At 34.2% G+C, this 18,760-nt stretch overlaps 1 protein-coding gene across 6 annotated transcripts in view; it reads left to right on the forward strand.

Moving 5' to 3' along the window:
* DIAPH2 (diaphanous related formin 2) overlaps nucleotides 1-18,760 on the forward strand; it is a 953,825-nt gene that overhangs the window by 611,626 nt on the left and 323,439 nt on the right. The window lies entirely within an intron of this gene.

Genomic DNA, 18,760 nt, shown 5'->3' on the forward strand with positions numbered 1-18,760 from the left:
TACTTACCTCATGGAACAGATGAGTACCAAAAAAATCAAAGAAAACAAGTAGCCTTGTAACATTTGTATTTCCTCTTTACTTTCCATTGTAGAATCAGAGTCGTGGTCATAGGATGGTATGGATGAGAGGTAGAGAAAGGAGGTAATCCTTTGGTGCACCACATTGGAAACACTTTGTAAGCAAGGAATTAGTATGTTGGCCAGCCATGGGTCATACTGGCCTTTGGAGTACAACTTTTGGATGCTTCCTTGGTTTGGGATTGCCATCTAGCAACTGATTTTTCTTTCCTGACTCCTGTATCCCAGCAGCCAGCTACTGTCATACTGCACACTCAGAACATATGAATTCCATCCCTATATACCGTTTCCCTGACTCAACACCAGAATTTGTAGAACTCTGCTCTTCTATCTTTCCTCTGAATCTTTACACAGCGTATTACAGAACTACTCTGCAGTTGAACACTTTGTAAATAAGTAGTGTCATTTAGCATATTGTGCAGTTAACTAAATTACAGTGTCTTGGCTCTGAAGCTTTTTATTCCATAAACTGTGTTAGTATGCTACATAACCAGATTTGAAATTTTAAAAACTTGCCCTTGGGTAGAGAGAGAGCAGCAGTCTTTTAGTATAAAAAATAAATTTTACTTTAAAAAAATAACAAACCAGAGACCCATAAATTCATAGAACAATTGGCCTGAAGTATTATCAGTCAACATCTATGTTTGATGATGGCAGGAAAAGAAAATCTGGGCCCACTTCAATACATACTTTAGTAATATTTGTTGATGATTCTACCTCTCCATGTAGTGATAAATTTTAGTTCTAAAATCCTCAAGCATAATTAATGTGACTTGAAATAATATAGTGTACCCTTCCTTATTCTCTCTTCTGCTGAATAAAAATATCCATATTTAGCATAAGATGCCACTTGAATTAACATTGTAAAGTGTAGATAGGAGTACATAATATTGTCAGAATATGAGACAGCATGACAATATGACAAGTATTTAATGAAAGTCTATATTATAGGGCAAGTACAAATAAATAATAGTCTTGATTACTATTTTGTAGGTTATTCAAGAAAGATCATGTTAGAACTTTGGCTTGGGTTTCTACTGAAATCAGCTGCATGGCTAGAGAGCCCTGATTTTGGTTCTGTCTTGTTTAAGTAGTCTAGGTGATTATTATTATATTAATTTTAAGATCAAGGTCCTCTCTTCTCATTAGAATAAAGTAAAGATAACCTGTGAGGTAGTAAATAATATGAATCTTGTTTTGGTTTTTTTTTTGCAAATAGGGGTTATTAAAGATGAAAGCAGTGTTTGGTAGGTAGGTGGGTAGATGGGAGGGTAGATGGGTGGGTGGATGGAATCCACATGATTTAGAGTCAAAGGATCTGACTTTTAATCCTTACTCTGCAAGTGACTATGTGATATTGGTTAGGCATGTTTATAACTTTTCCCAGCATTAGCCTCTTCCTGTAAAATAACTGTGGTTGTCACATTTGTTTAACTGAGAATGTTGCTAAAATTAAATGAAGTAATCTATATAAAAAGTACTTTGTTTACTGCATACACAGGAAGCATCTGTGATTTATTACATTATATAACTTTCAAATCTGTAAGAAAGAAGTCATTGGTTAAATAGTTGAAAGGAAGGTTTGGGTGTTTTCACCATTCTACAACCATCATTATGGTTAATTTTGTGTGTATACTGTAAAGGAATGGTTGAAATGTGTAGCAAATGCAGTTTGGGTTGGTGATGTTTAGAATTTTAAAAAATTTTTAAAAATCACGTGAAATTTTGATAATTGATCAATGTTTTGTTCTCTATAGAAATTACCTTCACTGTAAAAGAATTGTACATGTTTTTCTTGTTGGAGAATATGAATTTTAACAAGTAGCAACCTGAGACTTATTACTAAGATATGAGATAAACGTGTTCAAATGACAAAATAATAGACATATTTCAGGCTTTAACTTTAATTGAAAATGTGGTTCACATTTTGATTTTTCTAAACTAAAGGAGGAAAGATTGTTTCCTTCTTCTTACTTTTTTTCCCCCGTCTCTGCTACTGATCACACTCTCTTAGGAATGCTTCTGCTTTCACTTAGTCGCAATATTAAGAAATTCATTTTCATTGAAATGTTAAAATATGCACGCTGTGTGGCATTATGGTGTTCATATCATCAAGACTAAAAGCTAAGCTGATTCTTTCATTTCCTATCAAATTGCCATTAGTTACCAAAGCCATCTAAATACTATTATATGTTATGTTTTAGAATTTTGTTTTGCATTATTAGATGGTAAGATGCAGCAAATATTGGTTTGCATCTTTAAAAAATGTTTCCAATAACTCTTAAGTATATTAAATATTAGTAAAGGGCTGGATGCACTTAGGCAATAGGCAAATGTAATGTACTCTTGATTTACTGTAGAGAATCATTTTGTTAAAGTGGTTATATTTTCATTTTCACTAATTTATTCAATAAGCAGTTATTATACATCTATGTATCAGACACTTTGAGGTTACAAATATAAATACGTTGTAGTATCTGCCATCCAGAACCCCACACTATAGCAAGAGAAATAGATATCTAAGCAAGGAAATTGTACTATTATCACACTAACTCATAGTATACCATATCAACCTCAGTGCCATGGAGTACAGTGGACGCAACTCTGCCTATGGAAGTCCAGCAAAGTTTTACTGAGAATCTGGCTTTTGATCTTGATCTTGAAGGATGAGTAGAAGGTTGTCTAGTGAAAAAAAAAAAAAAAGGAAGCAATATAAGAACAGGGAATTTCATGTGCAGAAAAACAGTCACGAAAGGATCTAACATCCATAGACTAGGGAGTAGCTGACTGTAGGCACATGGAATCAAATCTATGCTACTTGATAACTAAGAGGCCAATCTTCTACCATGACATTCCATAGGCCAAACTATATTGATTGTAAAATTTGAATGTAATGTTTTTCACTGCAAAGAGAGAAAAAAAAGCATTTATTTTATGTATGTGCTAAAAAGTATAATGTCTTTGTATTTGTGATTTTCCTCAGAACTCCTTTCCTAAGAAAATTAATCCTAATTTTAAAGTGCTTATTATATGGTATATTGGGTTTTGTTTTTCTTGAGTTATTCAAATTTCTTTCTACAATAATAAACACAGTTTAGATAGAACATGCTTAATTTGGTCAAATTTTAGAGATGGAGTTGGCCTAGCCTCCTATAATCTAACCTAAAAGCAAATCTCCAACGTTCAATTTCTATATAGAATGCAATCTAGATGAATAGGTTGTTTTGTTTTGTTTTTAATAACAACTTGCATAAAGGAAATAGAATGGTCTCATTAAATTTGTATCTTTCTGAGAGACAGAGGTCCACTGGTCTTCCTCTCAGGATCCTTGTAATACAGTTTTCTTGGATGTATGGTGGTTTTGTTTTCATTGAATCTCAGCAATTGATCACTTTAAAAAAGCCTTTTACTGAGTTGGGGCAACATTTCACATTGAGCAGATTTTTCTTTCCTAGTCATGCAATAATTCAACTGTTATTAACAGTGACATGAATCATTCATGTACACTAAGAGAAAAATAGGTTCCAGTTGTTACAAAAACTGTTAATTTCTAATTCTAACTGTGAGTAGCCCTGTGAAGTAAATTATATCACTGTGGAAAGGGAAATGAAAATTGAGTTCTTAGCTCACAATCAGCCATGTAATCACTGAAGATGAAGTCTAAGGGGAGTAACTCTTCTGTGAGTCTTCTGTCATTCACCCAGCAGGCCTTCATGTGCCTTTGTAGCCATGAGATTGTACATTTAGAGACTGCAAGATGGTGTGTAAACCCCCATATTTTATGTCAAAGCCTGTTAGATAAATAAAGGGGGAGTTGACAAACAGCTCCTACCCTCTGCTGCTTAATTATAGTCACAAAATGGAAAAAAATACATTTACCTATATAGACACACATCCATATAATACATGTGGTTAATATGTATTTATATAGAATGCATATATCTTGTTGATAGTGAGGAAAATTTATATTTTCATTTATGGCTTACACACTTAAAAATGTTTTGTTTCTGAAGATATAATTATGAAATTGATCCAATAATTTCAACAATCAACTCTTGAGACCAAAGTTATATTACTTTCCATTATTTGTGTAGTGATTAATCTGTTTCTGATAGTGTCAGACACATTAACCAGGCTTAACCAGTTGACAGAATTTTTAACTAACAGCTGGATCAGTCCAGGATTGGTGGAGTTACTTCAGAGATGTTATATGTAGTTTTTCTTAGCAAAGAATACCATTTTACCAATATAGATATTGTGAGGTCTCAGTGGGAAACCTCTTTTATTTATTTAATTTTATATTTTCCAGCTTTATTGAGATACATTTGACACATAACAATGTATAAATTTAGAGTATATAATGTGTTGATTTGATACACTTACATATTGCAATATGATTACCTCCCTAGTATTAGCAAATACCTCCATCACATGGTATAATTTACTAATTCTTTTTTGTGATGAGAATAGTTAAGATCTACTCTCTTAGCAACTGTCAAGTGTATAGGACAGTACCGCTAACTCTAATCACATGCTGTACATTTGATCCCCAGAATTTATTCATCTCCTCTAACTGGACTTGTGTCCCCTTTGATCCACACCTCTCTAATTCCCCCACCTCCCAACCCCTGATAAGCACCACTCTACTCTCTAAGAAACTTCTTTTAAATGGTGTTGACTACATTAAAGATATTTCATAATCATACAGAGGAGTGTCATGTGGGTTATAAATAAAATTGTTAGCTCATGTGACAGATTTTCTTAAAAAAGCAATGAATACTAAGAGAACAAGGTAGGTGGGTAGGAAAGAAAGTTCAGGCTGTGATATTTGTGTGACCCTAACAGAAGAATTCATTTTATAAATAAAATATGTCAATCTTTTGAGAACCCCATCTCAAATTCTTTGGCTTCAGTGGCAATACCCCCAGTGGAGAGAATGGTTTCTTCCTTTGAACAGTCAAGCACTTCCCTTGTCATTCTTGGCACTCTTGCCATTCTCCCTTAAGCCATATGTTTGATATGTTTGTCTTTCTTACTAGATTCTAAGTTAGGAAAGAGCAATGTAGGGATATATGAGACAGAGACTTCTGCCATACTTACCACAGTGTTTCTCTCACACAACACTTAGTGAGTATAATAGTGTTAATCAGTTTAACACTAGACAATTTATACTATAGCATGGGTTAAAGTCCAAGAGGCTAAGGACAGGAATCAAATAGAAAGAGAAATATATTTGCTACAGGTCTTCTGAGCTCTACAATAAGAACCAGAGCTAGGCCCATCAGCTTTCCTGTACCACTCTTAATGTTAATTACGGTATTGTGTCATCTCACTTCAAATTCATCTTGTTTGCTCAGGCCACACTGAAGAGAGAAATAGTTTAAGTCACCATGATATGAACTCTAATTCCCACTTGATTCCTTTGGCCCCCTGCTTTGGAAACTCACCTGAGGCAGTAAGAAGAAAATATGCCTCCGTCCCCAGGTTTCTCATGGGTACCTACCCTGCCACCTCCCTGATCATACTCCAAAGCCCTTGTGCTTGTGGCTGCCACGATCTGCTTGCAGCTGCCTGACTCTAATCCACCACTGCCACCTCACTTTTCTGAAAACCATGGTGCTGTCCCCCCACCCCACCCCCCAGGGCAGGAGCTGTTTGCCCATCATTTTCTGCTTTCCCTAATTAAGCTCATATTTATTCACAATTTCATGTGGGTATTAATTCATACTTTTTTGTTGTTAATTCAACAACAGACACTTTTGGAACAAGAAATTTAGGGTTTCTGAAACACTGCTGAGGCATGCTCTAGTAGTTCGAAGGGTAGAACTCTTATGTTTTGAGGGGTTAGGACAAGCTTTCCATGTGAGATGCCATTTGAGCTGATTGGTAAAGGTAACAATATAAAATGCATATGTAAAAAGTTTGACTAATGATCCCCATTGTTATTGTGAGAGGAGATATCTCACATGTATATGTGTTTAATTCCACTGGCTTTACCAACTTTAGCATCATGATCAAGCAAGAGAATTCAAATGCTGCCTACTGATATAAGAAGTAAAAAATCAAACCCAATATATATTCCAATAAATTTTCTTCTATGGAATACTGTAACTCATACATAAAATAATGTTATTTATCATACATAAAATAATGTTATTATCAGAATAGGATATCTTAGGCCCCTTCCAAATATAGACTTCTGCTAGAGAGTCTTGAGATAAATTATTCAACCTTCATAAATATTCTAAGTGTACAATGTATATGTTTTGCATGTATGAATTAACAGCCTGGCATAGGCTAGCTTATTATGCATGCCAAATGCTTCCTTTGTATAGCATGTTCTTCTAAAAGCAAATCATGGAGCAAGGAATTATGTCAATAGTAAAATGTAAAGCTGTGCTATATTTTAGTATTTAGTGTTTTCTATGGCAGACAACAGGCATACATTAAGTGTATCATACTATTTGACTATCTTTTCTTATAAGATACTATATGGGAACATTAAATGTAAATAGTTTGCTTGTTGACTCTGAAGTAAATGTTGGGATTATTATTTTGTTGTTACTTGGGGAAAAACATAAGTCAAAGAAGATAAACAGGTTTTCTTCAGAAAGTAAGAAAAATAAAGGTAAAAGAGGAAAAGACATACCCATAATCTGATAAGTCTTAAAGTGCTGTTGTCATTTTTTTTAAATCACATCTTTGGGCCACATTTTTATTCTTAGGGATTCACTCACAGCTAAAATTATAATGAAATTCATTGAATAAATGTGAACAGATATATATACACACTGACCATATAGGTTTTCTTTCTTTTTAGGAATATTAATAATCCATAAATAGAAGTAGAATTTTAAAGAGAAACTGTCCTGGTGAAGGTATATGCTTACCCATAGTTGTAGCCTTATTGTCATCCCAAGATAGACTTTTCATATTTCTGCACCATCACTTTTCATCTTGCTCACGAACTGATTACCTTTTATAGATGTCAGAATGATTAGATTTACCATCTGTAAAATAGTCATCGTTGAGAATTATAGACCACTTAGAAGATTGGCAAGGACAAGTTGAAACTGAAAATAGGTCTCTTAGCAGGCATGTGAAATCATCAGTGATTCAGTAAAGTCTCAGACATATTTTCCTTTCAGGGTAGGAAGGGGGGACTTTTTATTTCGAGTTTATATTTCGAGACTGTTGGCAGAGTAAACATTGGGAGTGGAAAATTGCACCTGTATTTATTGTCAAACCACATTTGTTTTATAATGCCTTTTCCATCTTTCCAGTTGTACCTCACCTTCTGTCAGAATGCTATTTCCCTGGCTCTCCTTTGCTGCAAGTAGTTCAGTTTGGGCCTTACCCCTAGGATTCTGCCACTTTTGTACTTCCCTGCTAAAGAAGTGAAAGGACTGTTGTTAAAAATCCTGAATACCCATAACTTTCATCCTAAAAAGCCCTTTTGTTTTTCAGGATGACCTTATCAGTGCTTACAAATTGTAGAAGGGAAAAAAAAAAGAGTTTAAGATGACCTTTAATGTCATTATTTAACTTGGGTCTTGAGGAGAGCAAATAGATCAACAATCTAAAGATGTAGGTTTACCTAGAAACACTTCTGTTCCTCCATCTGCTCCACCCCATGGGTAGTAAAGCTGCTATGGCAGTGACATAACAGGGAGGGGCAGGAGTGGGCACGGTGCACTGGGGATGAGGTGAGAGCGGGGAAGGTGGTGTGGGAGCAGATGGTAGCTGGGAAAAGAGGCGCTCCATGGCACTGTTGGCATGGTTACAGAGAAGTAGATGTGCTAACAAGCTGTGCCAATTTCTCAATGTTTCAAAACTCCACTTTGTGGCTTGTGGCCTCAAATCTTACTTGCTGTCATCATATAGCTTCCCCTATTGCAAACCGTTCCTGTAAAAGCATTCTTTTCCTTAAGTTGTCTAAAATGCTGTTTAAAATACATGTCCTTGTGTGTTGTAATTAATCTGATATGTAGAAAAAAAGTGTTCACTGTCCTTGGTCTCTAGGTGAATAATAATTAACGCATGTAACAACCCTGATAATATATATGTGTGTGTGTGTACATATATATATATTTACACATATGTCATAAATAATAATACATGTAACAACCCTGATAATAACATGCTGTATGTATGTTTTGTATATATATATACACACACATAGATATATATACACATATACACATATGTATGTATACCCATATACATAGCTTTGCCATACAATCTGTTTATATAGCGGGAGCAAATACTGGTGAAAACAGTTTAGTGATCTCTTTTTCTCTTCTTACATTTAGTTTCAGGACTCAAGTGAGCAAGTGCTTTTCTCATCTTTAGTTGAAATTCTTGTTTCCATTAAAAAAACAGAAAAAAGGAAACGGCCTAATTTAAGTTGAAAAAGGTCTTTAACTAAAATCTTATTTTTCCATAAAAATGCATCCCTTGCAAATGTTACTGCCATTTCCAATAGGTAAAGTGCCCTTAGAGGATATGCATAGTGCATTGATTTGAAGCTTTTGGCCATATGGCATGGTTGAAACAAACACATATTGTATTAGGTCAAACCATGTTTAAGTGCCAGTGCACAACCATTTTTGAACTATAAAATAGCAGTTTGGTATGGCCTAACCTTTTTTATTTCTTATTTTGAGTTTGGCTAAAACAATAAATTATAAACCATGTACATGTATGTTTCATCTTGCAGCTAAATAAAGATGAAATACAGTTTTCCAAATCTTCAGAGAGTCTAGCTCAATTAAAACTATTTGCACAGGTGGTGAGGTTTGTCTCTAGAAGTGCTTTGAGAGGGTTCGGTGATGGGCAATTTATTAACCAAATCTTCTTTTGCTAATATGTCTACTCAGAGGTAACTGTATACACAGAGACATTTGATGCAACAGAGAGGCAGCTAAATAGTGTGCTTTTCGTTCAAAAACAAAAGAACTAATTCTTATGGTGGTCACTGGAATTTCTTGCTCAAAATTGTGCCCAAAATAATAGTATTAAACTCCCACAATTTAACAAAACGATTTTGCTTTTTTTTTCCCCTTTCCGAGACAGTTATTAGATTGGAATGAACTGACTATAAAGTACACAAATGACTGGTATTACATGTCTGTCTCTTTAGTCTAAAAGTGCTTAGTTTTTTGAACTGAGATGAAAGTTGAATTAGGCTTTGTACCGAAGAATTTATATTTAGGTGAAGTTATTCCAACAGTATCTAAATGTTAGTTAACATTTGTGTAGCAAACCTTGTAGTATTGCACTGAAGCAAGCATTTTTGACGACAGTCTCAACCACATCCAGGCTTGTTCCTCCATTTTGTTGTTTTGGTATTTGAAGAATAAAAGGAAAGTCTAATTAATTGGATTTAAAAAACATGTTTTTGTGAATGTCAAACTGTTTCCAACCAAAGCAAATTAACCTATATTGAAGAAATTAAAGTAAATTTTTAATTATAAAAACACATGTTAAGTATGAATCACCTCTTGGATTTCTTCTAAATTCACTTTAAGATATATGATACTGTGGAATAATTTCTTAAAGATGAATCTAAAGGCCATAATATCAAGTCTTTGTTCATTTACAAGCTTAAAATAAAGCACAGTGCTAGTATATTGTGACCCTTGAATTTTGAGAGAGAATTTTCTGGAAATTATACTTTGTTTTGTGGTTTTTGTTCTGTTAAAGTGAAAATGGATCTTAGTTTTCCTCTTGTCCGTGAATTTTCTTTATTTCTGAATCCAAAGTAGATTTTTTAATTTTATGTTTACTATTTTAAATGCAGAAATTTTATTAGTGTACATATGGTTCGATTTTCTACTCCAATTTCTAGACAGTTTATCTCAGTGTTGACTTGTTATAGATTCATTTCTAATTCTCCTTACCTAAATTTTATCTCATTATAGTGTTATTTTCTCAAATAGGAGTGATTCACATTGATATACATGAGCTTATGTTTTTATGTTTTTTGTTTTTAATGTTGTAGCCCCCACCATCTTTTAGTGGAAAATAATATATTGTTCCATTCTATTATTGTTACCATGGCTTGATTATTTTAAGTTCAAACACTGTTAATTTCTAATTTATTTTCATTTATTTGACTTATATTTATACAAATGTGATTTAATATAGGTCAAGTTAGAAATATCATTTTTTATATTTTTCAGACTTATTTCTCCATTTTTGTGTATATTTTCTAATTACTAAAATACATAAGGTAACTGATATTTATTATATGTTTCCTAACGTAGTAAAAGTCATATTTCTACTGAATTAAATTAGTAGTGTCTGTCCTTATATACAGCTTGAACCCAACCCTGATTTGTAGGGTCCGGTATGTACGAGTGAAAGAAATCTGGCATTAGTAATTCAGAAAGCAGCAGTTATATATATATATTGAAGGTTTGGGGGGTTTTTGGTTCAAAAATGGACAGTGGGCCTAGCCCAAAGCAAAGAAAATTATTGAAAACTATAACTGTTATCCTTTTTAGCTTAAAATTAGATGAAAACCACAAGAATAGATTAGTCTTGAATATCAAGGGAAATAGCATGTACTCATGAAAAGCAACCATTTCCTGACCTGATGAGACCTCTGTTAACTGTAAAGACATGATGGTATAAATTTATTTGAGTTTCAGTTTTACTGCATTAGTTAGCTGTAGGCTTCTGAAAATAGCAGTTTTCAACATTTCAAGGTTTTTAATTAGATGGTAGTGACTAATGCCAGTCTTGGTAATCACCACAGAGTTTAGTCAGTAAAATTATGATATGGCCTTTCTTTAACTATCATCAGGTCACTTAGTATCTGCTTAATCTTTTTATGCTTTAATAAACAAAGGGGAAGATTGAGATCATTAGATACCCAGCTGTAATTTAGCACTGTCAAGATTAAGGAGGGGATTATGGCCATTAGGAGCAAAATGGTTTCATTTATGGACTGAGAACAATGAGGCCCATCAATAAACCATTTTCTGCCTCTAATGATCCTACTTCTCTCTAATTGTGTGCAAATCTAACAACAAACTCATTTTCCTCTCTCATTCTTGAAGGGAAGATTGTTAAACAGAAATGCTACGTGTATGTGTTGCTTTTACTTCCTTGACTTTTGGTATGTGTTCATGAATGCTGTAAATTACTTCTAGGTGAATTATTATTTGCCGTAATGTTTCTCCAGGGAAATATACTGTGTTCTCTCCCAGTTTTTCAACACATATTTGACAGAGGAATGGTTTTCTAAGATTAGATGAGCTCCAACATCAGTGGCATCTTAATCCTTACACGAATCACTCATTTTAGAAAGATATCTGTCTTATAAAATTTCCAATTCAAAATACTTGAATGTTCCAAGAAATGAAAATGATCTCAGGAAGGAGTTCCAAAAGAATGCATCAGTTGTTGGGCTCTCTGTCATGCTCTCACCTTTATGGTAGAAAGTCTCTTAACCAACCTCTTTGAAACCAAGTTGCCAGAGAAATCAGTGCTCACAATTCACTGGAGGTAAGGTGTTGACCAATACCCAGAGCACTCTGACTGCTTGTAGCTTGCAGGCTATTCTCGAATACCCACTGGCACTTCTGCTGTTAACATCTGAGATCTTGGCTTACCATGAGTCTATTGTGCTTATTCTGCAAATCTCCCATATTTGCCAGTTGTACTTGTTAGTGCAAATATGTCCTTCAATTAAACATTATGTGAACCAAGAAATAATGTTTTAAAAAATATGTCATGTTTTATGAAAATTATGTTGAATGCTTTGGAAATGCTTGAAAAAGTCACTTTAAATTTGCTGTCTAACCAAGAAGGGACTAATGGTTACCAAAGGGGATGGGTTGGGGAGGGTGGGTGGGGAGGGAGAAGGGGATTAAGGGGCACAATAATTTCAATAATTCACAATCACAGTATAGGTAGGACACAGGAACGGTGGTGCAGCATGGAGAATACAATTCATGACTCTATAACATCTTACTACATTGATAGACAGTGACTTCAGTAGAGGGGATGAGGACTTGATAATGTGGGTGAATGTAGAACTACTGTGTTGTGTATGTGAAACCATCGTAAGATTGTTTTTCAGTACGTTAATTTTAAAAAATTGCTATCTAATCAAGGGTGCGTGAGCAAACTTAGAAAAGATAATCAAATCCAAAAGCCTTCTGTACTCAGATTGCTTCATGAATGTATTTAAGTTCTAGGAACTTCAATCTAGAAACTCATTTAGATGTGGTATATAAGCAAGCAAGCCTCTATAGAGAGCCAATCTGAGGATGCTAATTCAAATGGACACCCTAGCTCTACATCGAAAGACTGGCAAATTAATATTATTTATACTTCTTTAGTTAAAATATTTAAGATGTATATCATGTTTTGTGAACACCTACCATAACTGAACTCTTTGATTAATTGACTTTTCCTGATTTTCTAATTATCCTTCTAGTCATGTCTAGTATATTAAAAACTTCATTGCTACTCACTCATGTTCACTAGAAATGTTAACTTCATATTTTAAGTCCATCATTTTCTCTCTTTTCTACAGTATAAACATGGGCCACTGTGTATTTATACCTCGAATATTCTTTTTTTTCTCCCAAGACAAACTTAACTCCCATAGGCTCTTGTCATTTTTCCCAGTTAAGGTATAAAAAAACAAAACAACAACAAAAAAACCTGAAGGTATCTGTCTTGTTTCTCTCTATTGTGAATGTTATGTTATTGGTAGCATACATACTACCTGTAGAAGAGAAGCTAATAGTGGCCTTTGCATAATTTTGTTGGCAGTATTAATTCTAATTGGAGATAAATAGGAAGGGCTTCTAGTGGGGCCTAAGCACAGAACATCCTCTGAGAAAAATGTGATGCCTCTGATCCAGGGGAACTTACATTCTTACTGAAGAGAGAGGATTGGCAGATAAGAAACACTTAGAGAACAATATAAGAAAGTCAGATGTTTAAGTGATGCAGAACAGATTATAAATTTCTTAGGAACTAAGAGAAAGAAGAGCTAAAAACTGTAATTATGGTGCCAACCCCAGAATGTTTACCCATGTTTAATGATTGAATAAAAGAATGGATCAGGAAAACTTGAAAGTCTTACAGGTATTATCAGTGGAATGACCTTTCTACCATAAATTGGAGAATAGTTGATAAAATGTAAGGCTATAAAAGGAAATACTATGTTAGGAATTACATAATATAATTAAAACATCTGAAGACTTGATTCTGAAGGGTGAAGAATGAAGGTCTGTTTAAAAGTATATAATGTAAATATTTAGGTGATTAGTGAAGTCAGAAGAATTCTGCTTCCTAGGGTGGAATTAGAACTTGATCTATTATCTATACCTTGGTGTGGATATACCGGCCTACAAAAATGGCAGTTTTGTATGGTTCAACCATTAAATTCAAAATTCCCTCGAGGACATTAATTAGTAGAAATATATATATATTCCAATAGTCACATTTAATATATGTGAGTATGCCATAACAAAATAGAAAATACATTAATGTTAAAATTTGTATCACATTTATTCATTGGCCTAATATGATCAGCATTAACAAAATACCTTAACTATTTGTGGTGCTGAAGTGTTCTGAGCCCAGTAAAGTACTTACAAAATCATTGAAGAAATGTCAGTCAGCATGATACATTTTTAATAACAGAAGGATATCTCCCCATTCTGTCCATTTATTATTGAGGACTTGATGTAGTTTATTCTTAGCTGACTAATAATTAGACCATTAGATAGTAACATGTTTGTTTACTTCTCCCAGTATTTAGTCTTACTTTGCATGATGCACTATGCTAGGCTCAGTGAGAAGTACTAAAAGGACTCTTGACCGTGAAGAAGGTGACATGAATATAATTTCCTTGATAAAATGATTGCAAAGGATTTAATCAGGTTGACTCTAAGTGAAAGTTTTTAATGACTTGTTTCAAATAGGTTTTAGTTTATTCTAAAATAAAAGAATTATTTATAAACCTTGCAAAGTCAAAGTTAAATGTGATAATGAATACTAAAACAAAACAAGGAGATTCTTTAGATCACAGAAGAGCCACTAATCGGAAAGTCAAAGCCATTTATTATATCCAGGTTAGTGAATATATGGTATGCTTAAATTAAACTTATTGCAAAACTGAGATGCAGTTTTTTAAAGTCCAGGTTATTCCTTGGCAAGTGTTTAAATCCTTAAACTATTCATAATATTGTATCTTGCCCTCAAATTTGTATTAGAAAATTCAGTAGGTGTGTAGAACAGATCTTAGGGGGAGGGGGAAATGGTGGTTTTCCTACCTAATATTTAAATTTTTGACTACACATAGTATGAGATCATGAGTCCTAAAATGATTGGGGTCAAACACTGGATTCTCTGTTTATGGTGGAAAATTTGAAAATACTATTTTTGTCAGAAGAGGATTCATGTAGAAAATGAACTCTGTTGATGTATGGTAAGATAAGCAAAAAAAAAAGTTTTTTCCAACTTTGCTTGTTGCTCTAGTACTACTCATTAGTGTATGCTCACTTTTTTCTTTCTGAGATCATACCCTTTATTAGGAAGCAATATTCTGCTAATGGAGAAAAGAAAATGAGCAGTTTATAATTATGTAAATAAGACATAGTTTTTCTATTTCTGAAAAGTAATAGAACTTTTTCCCCCTAAATGAATAAAATCTCAAATAAAATTAGAGTCCCTGTACCTCGCTACTCATTAAAGGATGACACTACTAAAAATTTGCAAAGAGGAAACTGTAGAAATGCAATAAAACAAGATTATCTTGGCAAAATTGAGATTTCTCTCTGTCATGCTAAAAAATGTAGCTGAGAATTGGTCTTTGCAAGATCAATGAGGGATTTGCTGCATAAAATGTGACTTGCTTATTTAAAGAAGTGATTTAAACCATAGCTTATACCCCTCATTACGGAGAGAAAAATGTAATGTAACACAAATGTACCACTCATTGTCCATCTATGTAGAGCAATGTCCACGTGTTTACCAAAAGGACCCTGGTGCCTTTTAATCCCCAGAGGCAATAAGGCTGGTCTATGAAGTTTATAAAAGCTATTACATTTTGTGTCCACCATAGAGATAGTGACTATTCTTTATATTTAGGATAGCCCCTGTAGTCTCCTATTAATTTGTATTAGTTTAGTGCATTCTATCTTAAAAACCTCTTGATTTGTGTTCAGGATATTAGTCATATTCATTAGTTTCTAATTACATTCTGTAACTTGTGGTAGCTTTTGGGACTTCAAATGTAATTGAAGGTTTTAATTTTAACTCATAGAATCAAGGAGTGATATGGTGACATCAGTGTTCTAAGAAGAAAAAAAATCCCCCTGGAGGCATTTGTGAGATGAATTTGAAAGCAGGGAGCCCAGTTGCAGTCATCTGTTAGGTGATGTGAGCTTCAGGAAAGTGGCAACTACTGTGGAAAGGGAAAGATGGATGCTAAAAGGCACTTTGAAAAATAGCAATTGATGAGGATTGGTGACTGGCTGAATGTGGTTAAAAAAAAGGATAAAGAGTAAGAACTAACTCTGTGGTTTTAAGCAATGACAGTTGAAAAAATGGTGGTACCACTGGGGAAAGCAGAATAATCAGAAATAGATGTTGGTTTCTGGGGAAAAATGGTAGCTCAGGTTTGAATATGTTACCTCTGAGGACATGGAACACCAATTGGATGTGTTTAGCTGGTATGTGAGAAGAGAAGACTCTTCCTCAAACAAGAGGTTGGGCTTGGATATACAGATTTGGGAATCCTTGGCTTACATGTAATAATGAAAGCCTTGATTTAAAAGCAGTGCTTTGTGATAATGAGTTCATAGAAAAAAGAAGAGAGGGTATTGAGAATGCTTCCATACAGAAGGTGGAAGGAAGCACAAAAGGCTGCAAATGGAACAGAGAAAGAACATATATTGCTTTATAAAATGAAAGAGATTTGTATTTGGACCTGAAGTAGCATTATGGTATTGGCCTCAAATAATTTTTCCATATGTCAAGTAATCATTTCTTTTCAAATAAAAAATAAATCTTCACAGATATCACAATGAAGGTATCTAGACATTTTATATTATATACTGTGGATCTAAAGTTAACCATAATTATTTTTATGATTTGATTGAATTCTAATAAATACAAATATCCCTGCTGTAGCTGAGAGTCATTCCTGAAGATTCCTATCAAAAATATATGCCATGTACTGTGCCTTCCTTTCTAAATATTACCTTTACATGCAGAAACTTATGAGAAATAGGCAGCTGTTTTGGCCCCATGCTGCTGCAGTTTCCCTGTAGCAAACTTTCTAATACCATCAACTCAAGTTTTTTAAGTCACAAACACTATTTACAAAGAATTTTCACAACTCATTTGTATCTTTATGACCACCCTATGAGGCCACTAAGGCAGGCGGTATTATTTCTGTTGCATAGGGTAAGAAAGGAGAAGCTTGCAAGAGGTTTAAGTGTCTTATCCAAAGTCATGGAGAAAGTGTGGGACACAGGTCTTCTGATTCCAAGACCAGCCTTCTTTTTGTTGTTACTGTGTTGTCCCATGGTTATCAGACATTCCCTGAAGACTCTTGCATGTGAACCTTTAGAATTTCATCAAAGCAGATTTTAAAGGTACATGGTGAATTTTCTCTGTTTTACTGAGTAGAAATCCGCTAAGCAAAGTCTACACATTAGGTCAAAGATCTAAAGTGACTGTTTACTGCATTCTTTTGGACACATTTGAGGCATATTAATTCTTTCAGGCTTTTTGAGTAAGTTACTCTTGAAAGGGTTCTTTTGGTACCCTCCAGAGGCCCAGAAGAGTTAATTGGCTTATAAAACATATGTGGATTGCACTCAGGAAATAGTTCATTCATCTCTTAACATCTGAATGTACTGTTTTTTATTTATTTTTTTACTGTTATATATTCATGTCTGAAAACTGTGACCATTTACAATAAATATGGTAAGTACACAGCATGTATGTAATTAAGAATAATTCACTGTTACTCTATGATACTTTATGAAAATGTTTTTTAAAAGAAAAGAAAAAGAAAAGGCTTTGAAGTTTATACTGCCATGTTAAGAATATCCCAATGTATCTGTGTAACTTATGAATGAAATGTATCAATAACTAAAAACCATTTGTACAGTAACACTCCATTCTCATTTTTAAAGAATTACCAGTTATTTTTATACTATCTTCTTGGAAAATGTGGGAAACAAAATTGTTCAAGATGTTTATGTGAATGTCATTCCATGAACCAAAACACAGTTTTTGTCACTCTGCATTCCCCCAGAGATGTAATGAAATACTGCTCTGCTAAAATCTGATTTTCACCTTATGCTAATCATACCCTCGTCCATAGACTTATGCTCCCTTCTAAACATAACTCTCCATCAAAACAAGAAACAAAATAAAAACATCCTCCAAGAAAGAAAATTACGAAAGTACAAAAGCAATACAAAAACCAAGAAGGAAATATGTTTATTTACTAGAAAATAGGAGACAAATGCTGATGACTCTACCATTGACAATGAGTCCCATTCTACAACTTGGCCTCAAAGTTCCTTGGCCTTGATTCCATGAGCATGAATTTTTCTCTCCAGTTCAGCTTCCTCATAAGCATGTAAGCAATAGACTTTGTCATCAGATAGAACTTGAGTACCTCCAGGATCCCAAGCTTTGAAATGTACCTTTCTATCCACAACCATCCTCATGCAGCTAGTGCCTCTTGAGCCTGTCCATTGACCTCATCATGACTTCACTTTTACCCTCCCTTATTCTCTGTCTTTCCTTCTAAGCTGTTAGTTCCCCTCTAGTTGCATTTGCCACTTAACCTGACACATGCATTTCAAGCACACACTGTCTAGCATGGTGGAATCCCCACACTTTTCTTCAAGCCCACCCTCTGTGGCCTTCTGTCCAGTCACCCTGCTATTCTATTTGCCCTGTTCCAGTTCCAAGTCCTACAGAGAAAACAGTCACACAGTCTACCTGATGAGATCCACTATCCCATGATTTCTAATCTTAGGGTCTTAATGAAATCAGGATAGCTTTCCATTTAAGTCTAATCCTCTCTTTTTTCCCCACAGTAGCAATTCTGAACTGTTTGTTCCCCTTAAGGCCCAGAGTCCACCCTTCATTACACCCAGATCATCTTTTCTCATTCTTGACCAAAAATTGAAACTATCCCTTTGATTTACATTCACGTGTCTGAAGGAATAGGTTATCCCTCATCCCCTTTATAAATGTTCTTCCTACTCACTCTTTAGTGTGTTACAGTCTGATACTCTAGTCAAATTATACATCTGTGGATGTACTTGTTTTGTTATTTTCTTTTTATTCCATTTTGTTGCTGACTAGCATTACATTTTATTTACTACTATAATTTATCTCTTTGTTGATGGACAGTTGAAATATTTCCATTTTTTAATGAATAAACCTATTAATATCATTAATATATACATATTTTTCTGGACATGTTCTCATTCCTCTTGATTAAGCATCCAGGAGGGGAATTCCTGGGACATATGGTAGTAATGTGTTTAACTTGACTTCAGTCCACCAAACTATTCCAAAGTGAAGTTCCTCTGTATACAACAATCAGCAATGTATGATGATTTCAAGAGCTGATGTGATACTTTCTACTTACCAGTCTAGTATTTCTAATTTTATCCAA

This window comes from Manis pentadactyla, chromosome X, assembly GCF_030020395.1.
Source record: "Manis pentadactyla isolate mManPen7 chromosome X, mManPen7.hap1, whole genome shotgun sequence".
Taxonomy (NCBI): Eukaryota; Metazoa; Chordata; class Mammalia; order Pholidota; family Manidae; genus Manis; species Manis pentadactyla.